Below are 25,541 nucleotides of genomic sequence, written 5' to 3'. Positions count from 1 at the left end.
GAAGGTGACACACCCAAGGTTGCTCATTACTGTGTGTGCCTTGAGCGCAGAGTCACCTGTCAGCAAAAAGCTCTTAGTTTACAACACATACACATGACACACACACACACACACACACACACACACACACACACCCTATTGTTGTGCCACTTACCTCAGGTGGGTACTGCCGTCTATTTGCAACTCTAGATTTTTTTTATAATGGGATGAATCTAGAGTTGCAATACCCTCCATTGACTCCCCAGATCATCCAATTTGGTTTGCGATCTGCTTCTCTTAAACAACGTTAAACTCACCAACATTGCAGCTGTAGTCCAAGCTTGAATTATCCTCTTTCAATCTGCCAAGCTTGTTTTTCATAAAAATCTAACGTAGAGATGTTATGAGCTACTTTCTGTCAAGACATTCTGTGCAGGTGATTCTTTTTCTACACACTTTTTCTAAGTGTTGCAGTTTGGAAGCACTCGTTTGTGTTAACGGTTCGCGCTGCTTAGGGTTATTTGCATTATGTGCAAATTCGAAACGGGTGGTACGCAGGGCCGTTCAGTGACATACGACGAGTGCTTCCAAACTCCAACACGTAGAAAAAGAATCACCTGCAGAAGATGTCTTGACAGAAAGTAGCTCATAACATGTCTATGGTGGATTTTTATGAAAAACGAGCTTGGCAGATTGAAAGAGGATAATTCAAGCTTGTACTACAGCTGCAATGTTGGCGAGTTTAACGTCATTTAAGACAAGCAGATCGCAAACCAAATTGGATGAGTGGGGAGTAAGTCAATGGAGGGTATTGCAACTCTAGATTCATCCCATTATAAAAAAATCTAGAGTTGCAAATTGCGGCTAACTGCCGTCCATCTAATGGAGAGAAAGTTAAAAATAGTTTTAGCATTTTGTTGTCGTTGTGGAGAGTGGAACCCTCCTGTGTCCCAAAACAGGAACACTAAAGGGTCTCCAGTCACAGTGTATGTATGGTTATTATTATTTAGTTACAACTTTTCATTGATTCAATATTTGTAAACATCCACATTGAATGATTGAAAACTTTATTTCAGACACAATGGGTCCATATACAAACAACGGGGAAAAACAAGACGGTCCAAACAAAACAATAACAAAACAAAACAACACAGAGATAGCCTTTATGTATCAGGCTATTTTCACTCCAGGGCAGTCCTTGTCAATTAAACACATATAAACATTAGCCTCCAGTGTTTCCACAAACATGAGGAAAAGACTGTATCACTGATCCCTGGTTAAGGCCATAATTAATACATTCTTTGATTCCCTCAGTCGACACATGAATCTAAACATAAAATTCCTCAGTACAGCATGAAAGGTACCAGTACATTACTGGTCACAAACGTTTCATTATCACTGGTCCATCTTGGGAGTTTCAGGAACATTTGAAAGGCAGTATTATGATGATTGATTGAATACTTGTATTAACCGATTGCACGTGGACAAGCACAGGGGAAGTAGAGTACACGATACAAGGGGTTGACTTTTTCCTCCTCTTAACGTGTTCTTTTGGGGCGGTTTTGAAAGAGTTGTTGGCTGTTGTTGTTGGGGGGGGGGGGTAGGGCATTCTGCAGTTTGGTGGCATATACCAGGAGAACGAATTGAGACCCTTGTTGTTTGTGCCAAATCTGCGATCTGTGTGGAGCTCCCTCTGGTGTTGTGGTTCTGGACTTGATTGACAGGTACATGATGGGTATACAATACAATACAGGAGGTGTTGTGTATCTTGTAGACCAGGCAGATTGGAAGTTGCTGTATTCTAAAAGTTCTACCACACACTGACACACACTCTTAACCCACACACACACTTAACCACTTTATGTTGTATGTTGTTTATGTATGTTGTCGTCGTTCAAATCTGGAGACGGAGAGGTTTCTGCCCGACAGCAACGATAGTGTAAACCTAGGAGGGAACGATGGAATGATGCCCACATGCGTTGTGATATAAACCTAGGAGGGAACGATGGAACGATGCCCACATGCGTTGTGATATAAACCTAGGAGGGAACGATGGAACGATGCCCACATGCGTTGTGATATAAACCTATAGGAGGGAACGATGGAACGATGCCCACATGCGTTGTGATATAAACCTATAGGAGGGAACGATGGAACGATGCCCACATGCGTTGTGATATAAACCTAGGAGGGAACGATGGAACGATGCCCACATGCGTTGTGATATAAACCTATAGGAGGGAACGATGGAACGATGCCCACATGCGTTGTGATATAAACCTAGGAGGGAACGATGGAACGATGCCCACATGCGTTGTGATATAAACCTAGGAGGGAACGATGGAACGATGCCCACATGCGTTGTGATATAAACCTATAGGAGGGAACGATGGAACGATGCCCACATGCGTTGTGATATAAACCTATAGGAGGGAACGATGGAACGATGCCCACATGCGTTGTGATGTAAACCTATAGGAGGGAACGATGGAACGATGCCCACATGCGTTGTGATATAAACCTAGGATGGAACGATGGAACGATGCCCACATGCGTTGTGATATAAACCTAGGAGGGAACGATGGAACGATGCCCACATGCGTTGTGATATAAACCTATAGGAGGGAACGATGGAACGATGCCCACATGCGTTGTGATATAAACCTAGGATGGAACGATGGAACGATGCCCACATGCGTTGTGATATAAACCTAGGAGGGAACGATGGAACGATGCCCACATGCGTTGTGATATAAACCTATAGGAGGGAACGATGGAACGATGCCCACATGTGTTGTGATATAAACCTAGGAGGGAACGATGGAACGATGCCCACATGCGTTGTGATATAAACCTATAGGAGGGAACGATGGAACGATGCCCACATGCGTTGTGATATAAACCTAGGAGGGAACGATGGAACGATGCCCACATGTGTTGTGATATAAACCTAGGAGGGAACGATGGAACGATGCCCACATGCGTTGTGATATAAACCTATAGGAGGGAACGATGGAACGATGCCCACATGCGTTGTGATATAAACCTATAGGAGGGAACGATGGAACGATGCCCACATGCGTTGTGATATAAACCTATAGGAGGGAACGATGGAACGATGCCCACATGCGTTGTGATATAAACCTAGGAGGGAACGATGGAACGATGCCCACATGCGTTGTGATATAAACCTAGGAGGGAACGATGGAACGATGCCCACATGCGTTGTGATATAAACCTATAGGAGGGAACGATGGAACGATGCCCACATGCGTTGTGATGTAAACCTATAGGAGGGAACGATGGAACGATGCCCACATGCGTTGTGATGTAAACCTATAGGAGGGAACGATGGAACGATGCCCACATGCGTTGTGATGTAAACCTATAGGAGGGAACGATGGAACGATGCCCACATGCGTTGTGATGTAAACCTATAGGAGAGAACGATGGAACGATGCCCACATGCGTTGTGATATAAACCTATAGGAGGGAACGATGGAACGATGCCCACATGCGTTGTGATGTAAACCTATAGGAGGGAACGATGGAACGATGCCCACATGCGTTGTGATATAAACCTATAGGAGGGAACGATGGAACGATGCCCACATGCGTTGTGATATAAACCTATAGGAGGGAACGATGGAACGATGCCCACATGCGTTGTGATATAAACCTATAGGAGGGAACGATGGAACGATGCCCACATGCGTTGTGATATAAACCTATAGGAGGGAGCGATGGAACGATGCCCACATGCGTTGTGATATAAACCTATAGGAGGGAACGATGGAACGATGCCCACATGCGTTGTGATATAAACCTATAGGAGGGAACGATGGAACGATGCCCACATGCGTTGTGATATAAACCTATAGGAGGGAACGATGGAACGATGCCCACATGCGTTGTGATATAAACCTATAGGAGGGAACGATGGAACGATGCCCACATGCGTTGTGATATAAACCTATAGGAGGGAGCGATGGAACGATGCCCACATGCGTTGTGATATAAACCTATAGGAGGGAACGATGGAACGATGCCCACATGCGTTGTGATATAAACCTATAGGAGGGAACGATGGAACGATGCCCACATGCGTTGTGATATAAACCTATAGGAGGGAACGATGCCCACATGCGTTGTGATATAAACCTATAGGAGGGAACGATGGAACGATGCCCACATGCGTTGTGATATAAACCTATAGGAGGGAACGATGGAACGATGCCCACATGCGTTGTGATATAAACCTATAGGAGGGAACGATGGAACGATGCCCACATGCGTTGTGATATAAACCTAGGAGGGAACGATGGAACGATGCCCACATGCGTTGTGATATAAACCTATAGGAGGGAACGATGGAACGATGCCCACATGCGTTGTGATATAAACCTATAGGAGGGAACGATGGAACGATGCCCACATGCGTTGTGATATAAACCTATAGGAGGGAACGATGGAACGATGCCCACATGCGTTGTGATATAAACCTATAGGAGGGAACGATGGAACGATGCCCACATGCGTTGTGATATAAACCTATAGGAGGGAACGATGGAACGATGCCCACATGCGTTGTGATATAAACCTATAGGAGGGAACGATGGAACGATGCCCACATGCGTTGTGATATAAACCTATAGGAGGGAACGATGGAACGATGCCCACATGCGTTGTGATGTAAACCTGGGAACGATGGAACGATGCCCACATGCGTTGTGATATAAACCTATAGGAGGGAACGGTGGAACGATGCCCACATGCATTGTGATATAAACCTATAGGAGGGAACGATGGAACGATGCCCACATGCGTTGTGATATAAACCTAGGAGGGAACGGTGGAACGATGCCCACATGCGTTGTGATATAAACCTAGGAGGGAACGATGGAACGATGCCCACATGCGTTGTGATATAAACCTATAGGAGGGAACGATGGAACGATGCCCACATGCGTTGTGATATAAACCTAGGAGGGAACGATGGAACGATGCCCACATGCGTTGTGATATAAACCTATAGGAGGGAACGATGCCCACATGCGTTGTGATATAAACCTAGGAGGGAACGATGGAACGATGCCCACATGCGTTGTGATATAAACCTAGGAGGGAACGATGGAACGATGCCCACATGCGTTGTGATATAAACCTAGGAGGGAACGGTGGAACGATGCCCACATGCGTTGTGATATAAACCTATAGGAGGGAACGATGGAACGATGCCCACATGCGTTGTGATATAAACCTATAGGAGGGAACGATGGAACGATGCCCACATGCGTTGTGATATAAACCTATAGGAGGGAACGATGGAACGATGCCCACATGCGTTGTGATATGAACCTAGGAGGGAACGATGGAACGATGCCCACATGCGTTGTGATATAAACCTATAGGAGGGAACGATGGAACGATGCCCACATGCGTTGTGATATAAACCTATAGGAGGGAACGATGGAACGATGCCCACATGCGTTGTGATGTAAACCTATAGGAGGGAACGATGGAACGATGCCCACATGCGTTGTGATATAAACCTAGGAGGGAACGATGGAACGATGCCCACATGCGTTGTGATATAAACCTATAGGAGGGAACGATGGAACGATGCCCACATGCGTTGTGATATAAACCTATAGGAGGGAACGATGGAACGATGCCCACATGCGTTGTGATGTCCGTTTGCTCAGCGGTGTCATGATTCATGACGGTTGAGCCAGGCACATGTTTGATCTGACTTTGTTGAAATAACAACCGCTATGCTGGATATTAGTTTTGGAGGCGTGCGCGCGCGTGTGTCTGTGTGTGCGTGCTGTAGTAGTGTATTGAACTGGGAGGGAGTTTTTCCATCTAAATCAGCATGGCAGTGACTGTTCTTTGGAGGAACGTGAGAAATAAATACATCATCCAGATTAATGTGCCTCAGGGGTGAGCGAGACCTACTTTCAGTCAGACACAACCTCAATAAAAAAAGGGCCATGAACAATACTTTGCTATCTTGTATCATCCTCCCCATATAGTCTTTGTGTCATGATGATTCACTTTAGCAGAAAACACATATTCTAACTAATATCTTCGTAAATTAAAGCCCAACTTGAGCTTACAGTACAGTCACACAAAAGTAGCAGATCTACAAGCTTGAAACGTGGTGTGAAGCAACACGGTTTGAGCTTGTAGATCTGCTAATTTTTGCAGTAACAGTTTTGGACATAATGAGGTTTTCCCACCCGACAGAGACAATTATGTTGGAGAAGGAGAGAACACTGCTCCACATCCTTGTTCAGTGATGAGGCCTAATTATATTAATTTGACTGTATTCAGTGTTTGTAGAATGTTTTCAGTTATGAGGCCTAGTTATTATATTTGACTGTATTCAGTGTTTGTAGAATGTTTTCAGTGATGAGGCCTAGTTATTATATTTGACTGTATTCAGTGTTTGTAGAATGTTTTCAGTGATGAGGCCTAGTTATATTTGACTGTATTCAGTGTTTGTAGAATGTTTTCAGTGATGAGGCCTAGTTATATTTGACTGTATTCAGTGTTTGTAGAATGTTTTCAGTTATGAGGCCTATTTATTATATTTGACTGTATTCAGTGTTTGTAGAATGTTTTCAGTTATGAGTCCTAGTTATTATATTTGACTGTATTCAGTGTTTGTAGAATGTTTTCAGTGATGAGGCCTAGTTATTATATTTGACTGTATTCAGTGTTTGTAGAATGTTTTCAGTGATGAGGCCTAGTTATATTTGACTGTATTCAGTGTTTGTAGAATGTTTTCAGTGATGAGGCCTAGTTATATTTGACTGTATTCAGTGTTTGTAGAATGTTTTCAGTGATGAGGCCTAGTTATATTTGACTGTATTCAGTGTTTGTAGAATGTTTTCAGTGATGAGGCCTAGTTATTATATTTGACTGTATTCAGTGTTTGTAGAATGTTTTCAGTGATGAGGCCTAGTTATTATATTTGACTGTATTCAGTGTTTGTAGAATGTTTTCAGTTATGAGGCCTAGTTATTATATTTGACTGTATTCAGTGTTTGTAGAATGTTTTCAGTGATGAGGCCTAGTAGTTATTATATTTGACTGTATTCAGTGTTTGTAGAATGTTTTCAGTGATGAGGCCTAGTTATTATATTTGACTGTATTCAGTGTTTGTAGAATGTTTTCAGTGATGAGGCCTATTTATTATATTTGACTGTATTCAGTGTTTGTAGAATGTTTTCAGTGATGAGGCCTAGTTATATTTGACTGTAATCAGTGTTTGTAGAATGTTTTCAGTTATGAGGCCTAGTTATTATATTTGACTGTATTCAGTGTTTGTAGAATGTTTTCAGTGATGAGGCCTATAGTTATTATATTTGACTGTATTCAGTGTTTGTAGAATGTTTTCAGTGATGAGGCCTAGTTATTATATTTGACTGTATTCAGTGTTTGTAGAATGTTTTCAGTTATGAGGCCTATAGTTATTATATTTGACTGTATTCAGTGTTTGTAGAATGTTTTCAGTTATGAGGCCTATAGTTATTATATTTGACTGTATTCAGTGTTTGTAGAATGTTTTCAGTGATGAGGCCTAGTTATATTTGACTGTAATCAGTGTTTGTAGAATGTTTTCAGTTATGAGGCCTAGTTATATTTGACTGTATTCAGTGTTTGTAGAATGTTTTCAGTTATGAGGCCTAGTTATTATATTTGACTGTATTCAGTGTTTGTAGAATGTTTTCAGTTATGAGGCCTATAGTTATTATATTTGACTGTATTCAGTGTTTGTAGAATGTTTTCAGTTATGAGGCCTATAGTTATTATATTTGACTGTATTCAGTGTTTGTAGAATGTTTTCAGTGATGAGGCCTAGTTATTATATTTGACTGTATTCAGTGTTTGTAGAATGTTTTCAGTGATGAGGCCTAGTTATTATATTTGACTGTATTCAGTGTTTGTAGAATGTTTTCAGTGATGAGGCCTAGTTATTATATTTGACTGTATTCAGTGTTTGTAGAATGTTTTCAGTGATGAGGCCTAGTTATTATATTTGACTGTATTCAGTGTTTGTAGAATGTTTTCAGTTATGAGTCCTAGTTATTATATTTGACTGTATTCAGTGTTTGTAGAATGTTTTCAGTTATGAGTCCTAGTTATTATATTTGACTGTAATCAGTGTTTGTAGAATGTTTTCAGTGATGAGGCCTAGTTATTATATTTGACTGTATTCAGTGTTTGTAGAATGTTTTCAGTTATGAGTCCTAGTTATTATATTTGACTGTATTCAGTGTTTGTAGAATGTTTTCAGTGATGAGGCCTAGTTATTATATTTGACTGTATTCAGTGTTTGTAGAATGTTTTCAGTGATGAGGCCTAGTTATTATATTTGACTGTATTCAGTGTTTGTAGAATGTTTTCAGTGATGAGGCCTAGTTATTATATTTGACTGTATTCAGTGTTTGTAGAATGTTTTCAGCTCTCTGTTGTATAACCTGAAAACACAGACATAATATTAGACAAGTTACTCCACACTGTGGTTCATTATATTAATCCATTTAGAGTTGAGGACGATTCTACGAATGCCTTCTAAATCCTGAAAAACACATGTCAGTCGTTCTCAAACATTTTCATGTCAAGGACTCCCAAAAATGATATGTAATTGGCCCCTGACCCTCATCTGAAAATATGTAGTTCCAGGGACCCCCCCCCCCCCCCCAGAAGCAAAGATTTGAGTTAAAAAAGTTCGCTCTGAAAGAACATTTTCACGCTTTTGTCAAAAACAGCAGATCTACAAGCTCAAGCTCAATGGGATTACTTTAGCTTTTGAAAAACAGCAGATCTAGGAGCTTGTAGATCTGCTGTTTTTCAAAAGCTAAAGTAACACCAAAAGGTGAATTCAACTTGTCGAGCTGGTGAACCTGTGGGTTAAATCACGCACGATATAAAAACCTTAATCGAAGTCAACTAGTGTGAGTGAATGTTGATATTCTGCAAATGTCAGCGTGCCTTATGGCCTTGTTGTTGTTGGTGTCTGTTACTAGTATTAATCTCACAAACGGATCGCTGATTCTAGCGCAAACGGAACTTGTTTGACACATGAGACATATTTGTTATGGTTTCGGTTGTGCTTGGTTTAGTGTTATTGAGTTGACTCATACGTTTGCCACTTGCTCACCATTCCTGGCATTTGTGCTTCATCTTGTGGGGAAGGAATTCGAAGACCTGTAGATCTGCTATTTTTCAATAGCTAAAGCATAACATGATGCAAACACCAAAATGGGTTCCCGTTCAGAATGGGTTAAAAAAAAGCCTAAAGCGAGAACTTGTCGAATTTGCACACTGTTTAAAAAACATTTTGGATCTAGCATAATATTTGAGTTGAGTTATTGTGTGATGAAGTTATAGTAATCTTAGTAATAGAGTAATGACACTCTCGTTGACTCGCATTGTAAGACTGCGGAAGTGCTCATTCTATCTCAATGGGATAGTTCCAGCCATAAGAGCAATGTTTGGAACTATCGCCCACAGGCACCCGCTTTGCGGTGAGATCAAAGGGTGTCACCACTCTCTTACTAGGTTACTCCGAGTAAACCATGATTTACAAGTGCAATTGCTCATGACAGAACTATGCTTATGTCGTCAGTATTTCATAGACTCAGTTTCTGAAGTCAGAAACAGAATATTTAGTTTTACATTGTTTTCTATTAATTAATTATCCCAGTTGTTGGTAATAATATGACAGACTGAAGTGACCAACGTTGGCTGTGAATACGTTCATGTGTTGCCTATATTCTGTACATTTAGGGCTTGTTTGGAATCAAGCACTGAGACACATGATGTTTCAAGTGTGTGTGTGTGTGTGTGTGTGTGTGTGTGTGTGTGTGTGTGTGTGTGTGTGTGTGACTGTGTGTGCATTAACAACACAAGTTGTTTGTGTTCACAAACCATGCAAGTCATTGCAAGAAAACCTCAAGTGTTAAACCTTGTGTTAACATTGTGCTAACATTGTGTTGACACTTGCCACATTGTACTAATTTTGTAACAACAAGAACAACAGACTGTGTTGGATGGAGTCAGCTCTACTCCCCTTGAGCCGTACTCAAAGTGAACGCCATCAGAGGTGGAGAGAGAGGTCCTGAGAACAGGCCAGAACTGGCTCAGAATCCCCTTTCCAAAGATCTCCTGTATTGTTTATCTCCAACGCATGCATGGACTCACTGTCTCCAAACACCTCAAAATCACTGTCTTCTCTAAATTTATGAAAAAACAACAGTTAAAACATAGAGATAAAAGGTTTCTACCCCGGCAGTGACGACGTACAGTAGTCTGGCCACGTCAGGCGAACAAATCGGAAAACACGACGGCTGCATAATTGCCGATAACGGATAAATGGCTGTATAGTCGAATAACGGACGATATATTATTATAGTGGTCTGGGGGGCCAATGGTTCTAATGACAGTCTTGGCTTTGGGCTACTATCAAAGAAGAACTTTTATTACCACATTGGCTTGTCAGCATTTCATTTTATAATAAGCCTCCCCCCTTCCTCGCTGACCCCCGGTATAGCTTCTCTCTGTGGCCTGGTCGTTTGGGAGATCAGGGCGTCGTAATGGCAGAGGGAGTCAAAAGACCATCTGCTAATGACGTTGGCAGTGGAAGTGGACGGGTCGGTTCGGTCGGTCAGGAAGGATAAAGAGACGACTTGATATAAGACTTTTTTTTATTGGACTTGGAAAAGGGCTAGCCGCTTCCGTCCGTAAGACTGATTATCCCATTCTGAACGGGAACCCCTTTTGGTGTTTTAATAATAATATATACGATTTTATATAGCGCTTTTCTGGGTACCCAAAGTCGCTTTACAGAAAGACGTACAGACATATTTTATTAGAAAACTATTTTAAAAGGTTTAAAAGGTTAAAAACTGGAAATCAAAATCAAAAAGCGGGACAAACAAAGGTGTGTGTGTGTGTGTGTGTGGGGGGGGGGGGGGGTTTAACTAAAGCATTATGTTATACTTTAATAGCTATTGAAAAATAGCAGATCTACAAGCTCATAGCGCGCCACCGAGTGGCGCGCTACGAGCTTGTAGGTCTGCTATTTTTTTGAAAAAATCGTGAAAATGCGGCACAAATCTTTGAATATATATTCTTTCAGAATAAAAAAACGTTTTTTTTTATTTATTTCGACGTCAGGCGTGAATGGGTTAAGGGGATGTGGAGGCAGAGGGAGAGACACGCGTACCCTGTCCCCATCAATCGTCTCTCGTCTGCCCCCTCCCCCCCTCCTTTTCCGATGGTTGAGTGAGGGAAGCGAAGGGCCATACATTCTGTACGGAGCGTCAGCTCCTATCTAGCCCATTCTGACCTGAGATCAGATTCTAAAAAAAATGTCTGTTTTGAAAATGACAGTTTTCTGAAAAAAGCTATGTTTCTATGTCAGTCGATTTTTCAAAAATAGCAGACCTACAAGCTCGTAGCGCGCCACGAGCTTGTAGATCTGCTATTTTTCAATAGCTAAAGCATAACATAATAATGCTAACTATAACACCAAAAGGGGTTCCCTGGCCAAAATGTGCTATAGGACTCTATGGGTTGAGGAATGGGATTATTTGTCAGCCCCCCCGGTGGCTGTTGGAGAGAAGACACTGTCGGTCCTGTAAAAAACATCATGGCCATTACAAGAGACCCCCCCCCCTGCTACAGACAGACAGACAGACCCCCCCCCCCCCTGCTATAGACAGACAGACAGGCAGACAGACAGACAGGCAGACCCCCCCCCTGCTACAGACAGACAGACAGACCCCCCCCCCCCTGCTACAGACAGACAGACAGGCAGACAGACAGACCTCCCCCTGCTGCAGACAGACAGACAGGCAGACCCCCCCCTCCCTGCTGCAGACAGACAGGCATCTCCCTCGGTGGTGCCTCGGTCCTACTACAGTCTATTCATCAAGCAGGGAAAACCTGAGCTTTCCTGTAACTCAAGATTCTTGATGCCTAGCAGCAGCAGCAGGCCAGACACAGTCTTTATTCTGAGGAGAACAAAAAAGCACAGGACACTATATTTTAAGAACTACTCCTTGTATGACATCACCTCCCGCCTCCGGGGCGACTGTGGCTCAAGAGGTAGAGCAGGTCGTCCAATGATCCGTGGGTCGGCGGTTCGAATCCCGGCTCCTCCTCCATGTCTGTATCCTCCACTGTAGTATGATCAAGTATGGCATTCATTTACAAAGAAAAACAAAACACAAACAGTTAAAATATGGAGATTGGAGGTTTTCTGTCCGATAGTAATAATAATATGAGAATTGGGTGGGTTTTATATTTGTCTTAAAAGAAAAACTGTATCCTGACTTGTCATCCTTTAGAAATGTCCACGTTTGTGTAGGCTGGCAGTGGTTATCTAATGATTAGGAGGAAACTATAGGAAAGGTTGAACAACCGACATTAACGTTTGTGAAGTACATAATCATTCCCTTTGCAAATGAACCGTGTGTTTAGTAGTTGAACATCAATCACTTTTAACTCAATGATCCTTCCTGGCACACATACTGTACTTACTGTACTTCCTACATCTCTGCTTCATCACTCCCACTCTCAAGGCTCATACATACATACTCCAGTTTTTGGTGATAGGTTATCACCGTTTTAGGTGATAACTCTTATCACCTAAAACGCTGATAAGAGTTGAGGCCATCATAATTACTCGCGGTGACGTCCTTAAGGATTGACCCCGCCTCCCTGTGGTATACCCAACCTCTAGACCAATCAGTGAACGGGGTGATAAAGACTTGTCTGATAGTAAAAACAGAGAGGTGGGTCTGTGTGTCCGCGGTGATAGCTGATCATCACCGCGACCGACTGACGTAATGGTGTAGTTTTCCAACCCTTTAAAAACTACACCGCGGTGATAAGTTATCACCAAAACCTGGAGTATGTATGAGCCTTAACACTCCACCAGGGACTTTGACCCCTTCAGCTATGGGGCCAGTTGAACCCCTTCAGCTATGGGGCCAGTTGAACCCCTTCAGCTATGGGACGTTGACCCCTTCAGCTATAGGATTTTGACCTTTGACCCCTTCAGCTATGGGGCCAGTTGACCCCTTCAGCTATGGGGCCAGTTGACCACCCTTTACTACTCTACTCTGCTTTGACCGTTTAGCCTTTCTTGTTTGTTTATCCTCTTGAGTTTTACGGCTACTTTCACTACAAGTCCCAGCATGCCCTGCAACAAGGTGAAACTAGTAGTCCCTCCCTCCTCCCCCACCTACCTAGCCGACATAAGGGAGTTGGCCCACAGGAACGAGCTCCTACATGAAATACATGAGTCTCTGCATCATTACATACCGTGCATTCTTTCAACGGCGTGCGCACTGCGTTCACATTCTACTGTATGTATGCCTGGCATGTTTATGATGTGATAGTGTAGTCTGCACACATAACATCACATCACACTGTAGCACATATACATCAGAATGATGACATTTCAGACAGAGACAGAGAGAGAGAGAGTTTTTTGCCACTCAGTAGGCGTTCCCGCATAACTTCCGAGCATGATGATGATGTCACGCGCTATTATCTATTGATCAGTGTTCGTCGACTACCTTTTTCCACTGACAAAAACTAAATGGAAACGTTTTTTTTAAGTTACGTTTTTTTAAGTTTTCTTAAAAAAAAAAAAAGTAAGTTAAGTTTGTGTGTGTGTGTGTGTGTGTGTGTGTGTGTGATACAGCTGCGCCCTCTAGTGGCGGGCGGGTGGTGTTACAGCGTGACTGCTAGGTCTCATAGTTAGTGCTCATTGCGTTCGCAATGAATCCATCTATGGAGAAAAAGTTGAATCTGCAACACTATCTACACACATCTACATCTACACTTTTATACAATACGGAGGGGGTTCGGGAGGAGGTGTTCCTGTTTCATCTCTCTCCCAGCTATAAGGGGGGGGTCCTTCCTTGGGCTGAACAACGTTGAAGACCCCCTTTCTGCCTCGTTCATTACCTCAGCGACTGCATGCAATGAGAGAGAGTCATCATTAATGCTTGTTTAGAGAGGATGGTCTGGGGGGTCAGCTGAAGAAGGGAGGCTCCACGCTCCGTTTAATCATGTCCAGAGCAGACATGTTCTAGAACATATATATGATCCATCTTATGGTTTCTGTTGTTGGCCCCTCACTCACTGACCCCCCCCCACCTGTCATTGGCCCCTCAGCCCCTCACTCACTGTGTGTGTGTGTGTGTGTGTGTGTGTGTGTGTGTGTGTGTGTGTGTGTGTGTGTGTGCACGCCCTGGAGTCTGGACATGATCTTAGGGTGGGAGTTGAACGGTGCAATGATGCATTTTAAAAAGCAGCTACTTAGAGCCCCCCCCCCCCCCCACACACACACACACACACACACACACACCATTTTCTCAATGGATCCTCTGTGCATCTCTCCGGGGTATGGGATGGTTAGTATGCATTGCGGTGTCGCAGGGACATTTAACCCCTTCTTTCTTTTTCTTTTTTACCCATTCTGACCTGAGATCAGATTCTATAAAAACGTCTGTTTGAAAATGACAGTTTTCTGAAAAAAAGCTATGTTTCTTTGTCAGTCGTTCTTCGATTATTCAAAAAATAGCAGACCTACAAGCTCGTAGCGCGCCACTTGGTGGCGCGCTATGAGCTTGTAGATCTGAACCCCAAATTGATCTGCTAACACCAAAATGGGTTTTAATGTACTTTATTTAAAGATGGCCAAATCTCTACAGGGACCTTTTGAACCCTTTCTGTTTATATATATTAAGCTATAGGCATCTCTCTGCAATGTTTTCTTTGCTCGTCAATTATTCACTGCTGCAGCATCATGATGGCCATGTTGCTGAGCAGGTCTGTGGATGTGTGTGAATCCCCTTAGCCAGTCAGTCGCCACAGTGCACCGATTGTATTTATAAATGCAGCCCTTTACTTAATTCACACACACCACACAGTCACACACACACACACACACACACACACACACACACACACACACACACACACACACACACACACACACACACACACACACACACACCGCACACCTGCTTAGTAACCACTTGCACCCGAAATAACAGATCTCTGACTCCCAAGTTGAACTTGAAATATGATTTTTTTCGGGGGTCGCTGCCTGAAAAATGGTAAATGGTGCATTTATATATAGCGCCTTTATCCAAGGCGCTTTTACATAGATTGTGCATTACATTCACCCATTCACACACACATTCATACACCTTTACATAGATTGTGCATTACATTCACATCACACACACACACATTCATACACCTTTACATAGATTGTGCATTACATTCACCCATTCACACACATTCATACACCTTTACATAGATTGTGCATTACATTCACCCATTCACACACACATTCATTCATACACCTTTACATATAGATTGTGCACAGACTATAGTGACAAGTTGCAGTTACAGTACAGCTAACTAGCTTAGTGTCGACAACCCGAGGTCTACTGTACGTGTTTGGCCTCAGACTATAGTGACAAGTTGCAGTTACAGTACAGTACGGCTAACTAGCTGAGTGTCGACAACCCGAGGTCTACTCGGTTCAGCCCTCTGAGAGAGAGAGCAGGGCTGATAGGAATCCAACTAAGAGACACATGTCTAGTATAGTCAGTTGTGACAGAAACAACTGTCTTGTTGTCCAAGTAGTGGCTGGACTGTTAAGTGAGTGTGAGACGGTGGTTAACCCACGGTCGGCTTTACATTTAGCTTTTTTTTTCACTCCTGAGGGAACAGCGGGCCTTATTACCCCCATTATGACCACGAGCAGAGAGCAGGGGAACTTATAACCCATTTAGGCCTGAGGACGATTCTACAAATGTCTTCTAAATCCTGACAGTTTTCTGAGAAACCCTCATGTCAGTAGTGGTGCTCAACCTATGTCAAGGACCCCCAGAATTATCTGTATTTGGCTGCGGACCCCCCATCTGAAAATATGTTGTTCCAGGGACCACCCCCCCAAGAAACAAAGATTTGAGTTAAATAAAAACGCTCACTCTGAAAGAATATATATTCAAAGATTTGTGCCACATTTTCACGATTTTTCAATAAATAGCAGCTCTACAAGCTCGCTATGTGTTTGTAGATCTGCTATTTTTCAATAGCTAAAGTATAACATGATTCTTAAAACACCAAAAGGGGTTCCCTTCCCGCCCGGAGTGGATTAATGGCGTTCCTCACTCCTCGTCCTCAGGGCGTCTTTTTGGGTATAAATTGGTGTCCTGTGTAGCTCAGCCTGTGCTGGAATTCCTTTGTGTGTGTGGCCTGGCCAGCCGTTTACCTCCATTAGTTCTTCCTCTACCACCCTTAACCCATTCTGAACGGGAACCCATTTTGGTGTTAGCATCATGTTATGCTTTAGCTATTGAAAAACAGCAGATCTACAAGCTCATAGCGCGCCACCGAGTGGCGCGCTACGAGCTTGTAGGTCTGCTATTTTTTGAAAAATCGAAGAACGACTGACATTTTTAGAATCTGATCTCAGGTCAGAATGGGTTCATCAGACCAGTGTGTGTATCATTGTGTATATTCCTGCACTATACCTGCATCGAGTTATCTTGGTACACAGAAGTTGATCTATTGAAGATTCTGACCTTCAAAGTACATAATTTTTGTTTTGATTGTATTGCTGTATTGTTGTTTTGTTCTTTCTGCTTTGGCAATGTAAACGTATGTTTTCTCATGCCAATAAAGCCCTTTGAATTGAATTGAATTGTGTGTCCAGTGGAAACCTCGTATGAATCTGATCTCAGGTCAGAATGGGTTAATTTATTATTTCTTCTTCTTACTGTTATTATCATATGCTGCTGCTGCCATGCTGTGTAGAGCTGGCTGCCTGTTGTACTGTCAATTAGTGAGCATTCTCTCCTCTGGGCTAATTGCTGCTTCGATTATATAATCAAGCAATATTACACCCGAGGGTTGTGGTTTAACGTGATTATTGCCACGACAGTGATTGCGGTCAGGAACGAGACGTAAGTCGAGTTCCCGCAAGCATCACTGAAGTAGACGGGGTTTGGCTGGCGCGGGATTGGTATCGGGAAGGAGAAAATGGTATTGGTACGTTTATCAGTCTAAACCGTTTGTTTGTTGGGGGAAAAATCACACCGTGTGAACTGAGTGGTGCAACTCTCCACTCTCTCCCCCATCCTCTCTCTCTCTCTCTCTCTCTCATTAGCAGGCAACAGTGCAGCACTATCTATCTCTCTGTTTCTGTACAACAGCGCCCCTACTGTACGGTACATAGGTGAACACGGACATTGCTGTTCCTTGGAGTGGTTGCACCACTCAAAAGGTGAAATGGGGAACTTGAACGAGTCTTTTCCTAGTCCGTGCTCGGCGTGCGGTCCATCTCTGTTTTCTCCATCTGCGAGGCAGGAGGAAATCCTCCACAGAGTGTCCTCTGGGATGGACGTAGAGAGAGAGAGAGAGAGGGAGAGAGGGAAAAGTCATCACATTTCACACAAATCTGGCTCAGATCCCTTTTTAGGAGGGCTTTGTTTGGTTTGTGTCTTACTCTGTCTCAGTGTACAGACTCACACACACACACACACACACACACACACACACACACACACACACACACACACACACGCACACACTGTGCATACTGTATTAGTAGATTCTGTCTCAGTGCACACCAGTGTTGATTTCGTCGACTAAAACTACCTTTTTCCGCTGACGACAAACTGAATGAAAACCAAGCTACGACGACTAAAACTAAGACTAAATATATTGTCAATTTCGTCAACAAATAAAAACTAGACTAAAATGTTAAGAAGGGACTAGTGGACAAGAGATTCCACTATAAGTCATTTAGCACTTGGTTGCATGCTGAAAATAGCCGATCTACAAGTTCACAACGCGACGCGTTGTGAACTTGTAGATCGGCTATTTTCAGCAAGTGTAAAATCAGTCATTACGACGACGGCATCAAGGCCCGCCAAAATACATTTTAGTCGACTAAATCAACTGTAGATTTAGTCGACTAAAATCTATATTTAGTCGACACTAGTAACTTTAGTAACACTAAAACATTCCAGGTGACTAAAATGTGACTAAAATTAAATGAAAACTATTCATGAGACTAATGAGACAAAACTAAAATCAAAATGTTTGTGTCAAAAACAACACAGTGCACACTATCCTCCCCCCCCCCCCCTGTGGATTCCAGCCTGACTCTGATCACATGAGCCGAGAGGAACTGACTGATGTCCAAATTGATTAGAGTGAAATTCTACTGGACTGGAGCTGGTTGTACTAATGAATGACATCACATCAGCTGGTTGTACTAATGAATGACATCACATCAGCTGGTTGTACTAATGATTGATGAATGACATCACATCACATCAGCTGGTTGTACTGATGAATGACATCACATCAGCTGGTTGTACTGATGAATGACATCACATCAGCTGGTTGTACTAATGAATGACATCACATCAGCTGGTTGTACTAATGAATGACATCACATCAGCTGGTTGTACTAATGAATGACATCACATCAGCTGGTTGTACTAATGAATGACATCACATCAGCTGGTTGTACTGATGAATGACATCACATCAGCTGGTTGTACTGATGAATGACATCACATCAGCTGGTTGTACTAATGAATGACATCACATCAGCTGGTTGTACTAATGAATGACATCACATCAGCTGGTTGTACTAATGAATGACATCACATCAGCTGGTTGTACTGATGAATGACATCACATCAGCTGGTTGTACTAATGAATGACATCACATCAGCTGGTTGTACTAATGAATGACATCACATCAGCTGGTTGTACTGATGGATGACATCACATCAGCTGGTTGTACTAATGAATGACATCACATCAGCTGTGTGATGTCTACAAGCTCATAGCGCGCCACCAAGTGGCACGCTACGAGCTTGTAGGTCTGCTATTTTAGAAAAATCGAAGAACGACTGACATAGAAACATAGCTTTTTCAGAAAACTGTCAGGATGTAGAAGACATTTTTAGAATCTGATCTCAGGTCAGAATGGAAAACTGTCAGGATGTAGAAGACATTTTTAGAATCTGATCTCAGGTCAGAATGGGTTAATTCTGGGCCGACATTATTACCGGCACTTCCTCTCTCCGGTGGGGAAGCTGTGCTGAGGTCGACCCAGGTCAGGGAAGATACTTCTACTAGAAGCTGTGCTGACTGAGGTCGACCCAGGTCAGGGAAGATACTTCTACTAGAAGCTGTGCTGACTGAGGTCGACCCAGGTCAGGGAAGATACTTCTACTAGAAGCTGTGCTGACTGAGGTCGACCCAGGTCAGGGAAGATACTTCTACTAGAAGCTGTGCTGAGGTCGAACCAGGTCAGGGAAGATCCTTCTACTAGAAGCTGTGTTGAGGTCGAACCCAGGTCAGGGAAGATACTTCTACTAGAAGCTGTGCTATGAGGTCGACCCAGGTCAGGGAAGATACTTCTACTAGAAGCTGTGTTGAGGTCGACCCAGGTCAGGGAAGATACTTCTACTAGAAGCTGTGCTGAGGTCGACCCAGGTCAGGGAAGATACTTCTACTAGAAGCTGTGCTATGAGGTCGACCCAGGTCAGGGAAGATACTTCTACTAGAAGCTGTGCTGTGAGGTCGGCCCAGGTCAGGGGAAGATACTTCTACTAGAAGCTGTGCTGTGAGGTCGACCCAGGTCAGGGAAGATACTTCTACTAGAAGCTGTGTTGAGGTTGACCCAGGTCAGGGAAGATACTTCTACTAGAAGCTGTGTTGAGGTTGACCCAGGTCAGGGAAGATACTTCTACTAGAAGCTGTGTTGAGGTTGACCCAGGTCAGGGAAGATACTTCTACTAGAAGCTGTGCTGTGAGGTCGACCCAGGTCAGGGAAGATACTTCTACTAGAAGCTGTGCTGTGAGGTCGACCCAGGTCAGGGAAGATACTTCTACTAGAAGCTGTGTGCTGAGGTCGACCCAGGTCAGGGAAGATACTTCTACTAGAAGCTGTGTTCTGAGGTCGACCCAGGTCAGGGAAGATCCTTCTACTAGAAGCTGTGCTGAGGTCGACCCAGGTCAGGGAAGATACTTCTACTAGAAGCTGTGCTGAGGTCTGACCCAGGTCAGGGAAGATACTTCTACTAGAAGCTGTGCTGAGGTCGACCCAGGTCAGGGAAGATACTTCTACTTGAAGCTGTGCTGAGGTCGACCCAGGTCAGGGAAGATACTTCTACTAGAAGCTGTGCTGAGGTCGACCCAGGTCAGGGAAGATACTTCTACTAGAAGCTGTGCTGACTGAGGTCGACCCAGGTCAGGGAAGATACTTCTACTAGAAGCTGTGCTGTGAGGTCGATATTTTTTAATATTTAAAAACTGTACATTGGTGGATATTTTCTAGCTGATTATGAGGCCTACAATTTCTTCTTTTTTTTTGAGTGGTGCAACCACTCCTACAACCAGCAATGTCCGTGTACACCTAGTCACCTACCTGTGTGTGTGTGTGCGAGACTGTGCGTGTAGTAACGTTAGAATGAGTTTTCCCTTTGGTTTTCCGAAAAACACGTCCAGTGTGCCTTTAGTGTCTCCAGACCATCCACTACTTTAGTTTGCGGTGGCAGCTTAAAAGTGAATATCAAATAATATCCAAAATACTCAAATCAAGCAACTTTAAAAAACTGTCACTGTTGACATAAGCCTCCTCATCATGCCCTGTCCTGAGTATATAGATGATGAAATATCCCTTTTTAAGTGGATGGGGTTCTTCTTATACACTTCCAGCTTCTTGCAATCACAGGTGAACCTGCTGCCCCCCCCCCCCCCCCCCCGGGGCAGTGCTATTATTCACCCCCCCCACTACTGTCATTGTCCCAGACACAGCGTGTAGCCCCCTCCTCCTCCTCCTCCTCCTCCTCCTCAGTCTACACCCCTCTCTCTCTCTCTCTCTTCGCGCAGCCCTGGGATCGTGTAGCCCTCCTCCTCCTCTACACCCCCCTCTCTCTCTCTCTCTCTCTCTCTCTCCCTCTCTCTCTCTCCGCCCCGGGACACCCAGGCCTGTGTGTAGGATGGATGGATGGCAGGGGGGGGGGGCTACCATACCAGGCTGGGACCCCGCCGGGGGCCAGTCGGCCTCCAGGGACTCCTAATGAATTCTTGGAGGCTCCGTTGGGCCGCGGCCGCTCGGCCGGTCGCTCGCTCGGTGTCATTTATATTTTAGCAGCAGCTATAAGCCTTCTCTAACCGCCGGAGGGGTCTTTGGTGGTCTGGAGGCTGCGTTGGTCTCCCTCCCTCCCAGTCCCCAGATCTAGGTCAACCCCCCACACCCTCCACCTCTGCTTAACCTTGATTGCAACATGGGGGGGGGGGGAATAGGGTGGTTTTGCAAGAGGAAATGTAAGAGGATCCTACTATAACCCCCTCTTGCACACACATACGCACACACACACACACACACACACACACACACACACACACACAGCTTCCCTCAGATACGACTATAGGTCACTGGTTCGCCTTTTCAACTTCAGTTTGGATATGCATCACTTTAGGGCCCAGGGGGTTTTCAACATGTGGTCCGTCCGTGGAAGTATTGCATGTGGTCCCTCCCTGACCATTAATTTAGTCATGTAGGATTTGTTGATTTAAGAAATATATACAGTAAGCTCACGGCGAAACGCGTCGTGCTAATAAATAAGTCTGATGCAGTAAGTTGTCCGTCTCTGTTCCCTGGAGTGTGCAGTCCCTTCCTTGGAAGGTTTTTCTCTCTTTTTTGATGTCTATGCCTGCTAACTAGACCTACAGGTCTTTTTGGATGTGCAGGAGTCCCTTTCTTGTCTCGTGTATATATATATATATATATATATTCCACTAGTTGAGAAGCAGTGAACTGAATGACCTGCTGACCTATGATGATAACCGTCCATGTAGTCATTTTACTGACAAGTTTGAGGTCAATAAATCCAACAGAAAAAGGCGGTTTAGAATCTGAAGAGGGGGAGGGAGGGGGGGGGGGGCAGTGCATTGTCTGGTTGAGTCATTATTTTTATCAGGAAATTATTCCTAGTCAAAGAAAGGACCCCATTGGTGGAGAAACACACAGTGGGATGTTGTTCAGAGCCCCTGGGAATACGGTCAACTAAGTATACAGGGTCACCGTTTAAGTGGTTAATAGTCTCTTGATTGTGTGTGTGTGTGTGTGTGTGTGTGTGTGTGACTGTGTGTGTGTGTGACTGTGTGTGTGTGTGTGTGTGTGACTGTGTGTGTGTGTGTGTGTGTGTGTGTGTGTGTGCGTGCGCGATGTAACGTTAAGCACTGCATCTTCTGCAGGGAGTGCTGAGCTCAGCTAGAACTCCTGTGTGTGTGTGTGTGTGTGTGTGTGTGTGTGTGTAAACTTGTTTTACTATACTTTAGTACGGTCCATATTTCCCCACGGCTATAGACGAATTTGAGAAACAGACGTTTCGATGACAATTCCTCTGGATAGTTGTTTTATGGTGAAATACAGAAAATAATACATGTTAGATTTTCAGGCTTAATTTACTTAGTGTTGCTGCTGCTGCCATGCAGACGTGCGCCCAAAATAGCCGTTCTACAAGCTCACAATGCAAAGCATCTGCTTTTAGGGTTGAAAATGGCATGGAAAGTGGATTTTTAAATATGTTGATGTCCTCACACGAATAGTAAATAGAAACGTGTGTGTGTGTGTGTGTGTGTGTGTGTGTGTGGTCATAGTTACTGGAAACAAAGACAGGAAGTGCATGGGACAGATCCCTGACTTCCTGGTTGTGGGAGAGGTGTGTGATGTGACACCCTGGTCAGTAAGGTCAGGGGTCAGCCACGAGGGTTGTTTTCCTCGACTAAAACTAAGCTATGATGACTAAAACTAATACTAAATAAAAACTAGACTAAAATGTTAGGAAGGGACTAGTGGACCAGAGATCCAGTATAAGTCCTTTTACACTTGGTTGCATGCTGAAAATAGCAGATCTACAATCTCACAACGCGTCGCACTGCGACACAGTGTGGGCTTGTAGATCGGCTATTTTCAGCAAGTGTAAAAACTGATTGCAGTCAGATCCAGATACTGTATGCTCTGTGTGTGTACAGTATGATCTGTGAGGTGACGTGTTTACTGTCGGGGAGGAACAGCACATTATGAATCATCACAGGGTTGTTCCATCAGTCTGAACTCCCCCGAGGAGGAGGAGGAGGAGGAGGAGGAGGTGATGGTGAAGACTGTCATAATTATCATACAAAGAGAGAATGAGGAGAGGAGAGAAGTAGGGTACGGTACGGGCCAAGGAGAGACCTACAGTTAGTACAGTACGGGCCAAGGAGAGACCTACAGCACTGCTTCTCAATAGTGCTGCACAATTAATTAATTAATTCTCTAGATTCAGACACCTATGCAATCTCGTTTTGTGCAGAACTGATATGATATGATATGATATGATATGATATAGTACTTTATTGTCAGTTCACACTGAAATGTGTCTTGCGACCCAGCAGCCAAGTATGCAGAACACATATATACACACATTTGACATAACACGAAGAACAAGACAATTTACATACATAGAGACATGAAGACAAGAGCAAGAACTACTGCGTTCGTTTACACGACGATGTGAGGCAAAAATATGGGAATCCAAAAATAAAAGGGACCCATAAAAATGTGTCCGCGTCGACGACGCACAAATGGGTCCCCAGAGTGCTGTAGTTAGTACCCACTGTTTGGGTTCCACAGGAAGTGTCGGAACTGGGGGCCTTTTTATCCTGCTGCACCCTTTTTCCTTCCAACACAACATGTAGTGGAACAGATGCCAGACATTATTGGTGTTTCTGGCTTATCTGCACCGCCCCAGCCTATATGGCCTGACTCACACCTTTACAACAGACTGATGTATGCTTGTTGTATGAGACTTATTGACTGATGCAAGCTCGCAATGCATTTCCAATGGGAGTCACATGGTTTGACACAACATTTGTGTTGTATGAGGGGGAGGCCGGGAAGGGGGTGGGGGGCAGTCGAAACACAGCCGAAAGCCGTACAACACAAATGTTGTGTCAAACCATGTGACTTCCATTGGAAATGCATTGGGGCAAGATGTAAACAAACCCTTTCATACATCTAGCATGCATCAATGTTGTATGCTAGATCGAAAGGTGTGAGTCAGGCCTATGGGATGGGCTGCTGCACCGCCCCAGCCTATGGGACGGGCTGATGCAGTGTGCTGGAGCCTGGAGGGATGCTTTAAGGCTGACACATTTGTTTGTTTGTTTGTTTTTGTATGATTTAGTAGGAGCGTACCTCACTCAGTCTGTTGGCTCACACAGCCTTCAAATGCTTCCTCCCATAATGCAAACGTTCAACTGGATCAGGGGCCCAAATGGAAATCTCCAAAAAGCATGCATGGGCCCACCCATCTTAATGCATGCATGGGCCCACCCATCTTAATGCATGCATGGGCCCACCCATCTTAGGAGTAGCTCACCTAAAAAAATAGAAGTCTTACACACACTGCAAATCCTTGAATTAATGGAGATTAATTTGTTTTTGTCGCATTCCTTAGTCAATAATTTGATGACCGGAGGAAAGATGCTAATTTTCTCCGGTAGGAGACTAATTATTGGCTTAGGAATGTGAAAAAAAACCCCCAAAAATGTAATCGAAATCTCCATGAATTCAATGCTTCATTGGGTGTGTGTGCTTTTTTATTTCATCAATTCTCCTATATTTTCTCCCTTTTTCATAAGCCCTCTGCTGTTGGCAGAATCGCGATTTAAATTGTCACCAGATTTAACCCATTTTGTACGGGAACCCCTTTTGGTTTTAGCATCATGTTATGCTTTAGCTATTGAAAAATAGAAGATCTACAAGCTCGTAGCGCGCCACCGAGTGGCGCGCTACGAGCTTGTAGATCTTCTATTTTTTTTAAATAGAAGAACGACTGACATTTTTAGAATCTGATCTCGGGTCAGAATGGGTTAATCAGACCAGTGTGTGTCCAGTGGAAACCTCGTATGAATCTGATCTCAGGTCAGAATGGGTTAATCGATTTGCGATGTATTGTCACTTATGTTGTCACGTGCCTACAGTATCTATGGCTGGTTGGGAGTGTGTTGGTTTCAGACGTGGCAGCATGATCCAGACGTTTACGAGTATGTGTGAACTTAGCCTTCCCTTCAACTCTGCCGTTATGACTTAGTTAGAAGAACGGCCATTAAAAGTCACCTGAGGGAACGATAAAGACAGACTGTATGCTTTGCTTTCACTCCTTCAAGGAGAACTTCCCTCATTTCAATCATATCATCTCCACATAATTGGTCCTCACTGAGTGAGCACTGTTGTTTTTGGCAGCAAATTTAGATTTTAGTTTAAGTCATAGTCTCTAGCTTGAATCGGTTTCATTTAGTTTTAGTCACATTTTAGTCACTTTGTTTTAGTGTTTCATAAGATTTTAGTCGACTAAATCTACAGTTGATTTAGTCGAACAAAAATGTATTTTGGCGGGGCTTGACTTTTTTTCACTCGCTGAAAATAGCTGATC

The 25,541-nt window shown here is 43.7% G+C and overlaps 1 protein-coding gene across 1 annotated transcript in view; it reads left to right on the top strand.

The window, feature by feature from the left end:
• Window positions 1-25,541, top strand: part of LOC308331086 (ras-related protein Ral-B) — a 36,232-nt gene that overhangs the window by 946 nt on the left and 9,745 nt on the right. The gene's annotated exons all lie outside the window — the stretch shown is intronic.

This window comes from Protomyctophum bolini, assembly GCF_963924005.1.
Source record: "Protomyctophum bolini genome assembly, chromosome: 16".
NCBI classification, from domain to species: domain Eukaryota; kingdom Metazoa; phylum Chordata; class Actinopteri; order Myctophiformes; family Myctophidae; genus Protomyctophum; species Protomyctophum bolini.
This window is presented reverse-complemented; position numbering and strand designations above follow the sequence as displayed.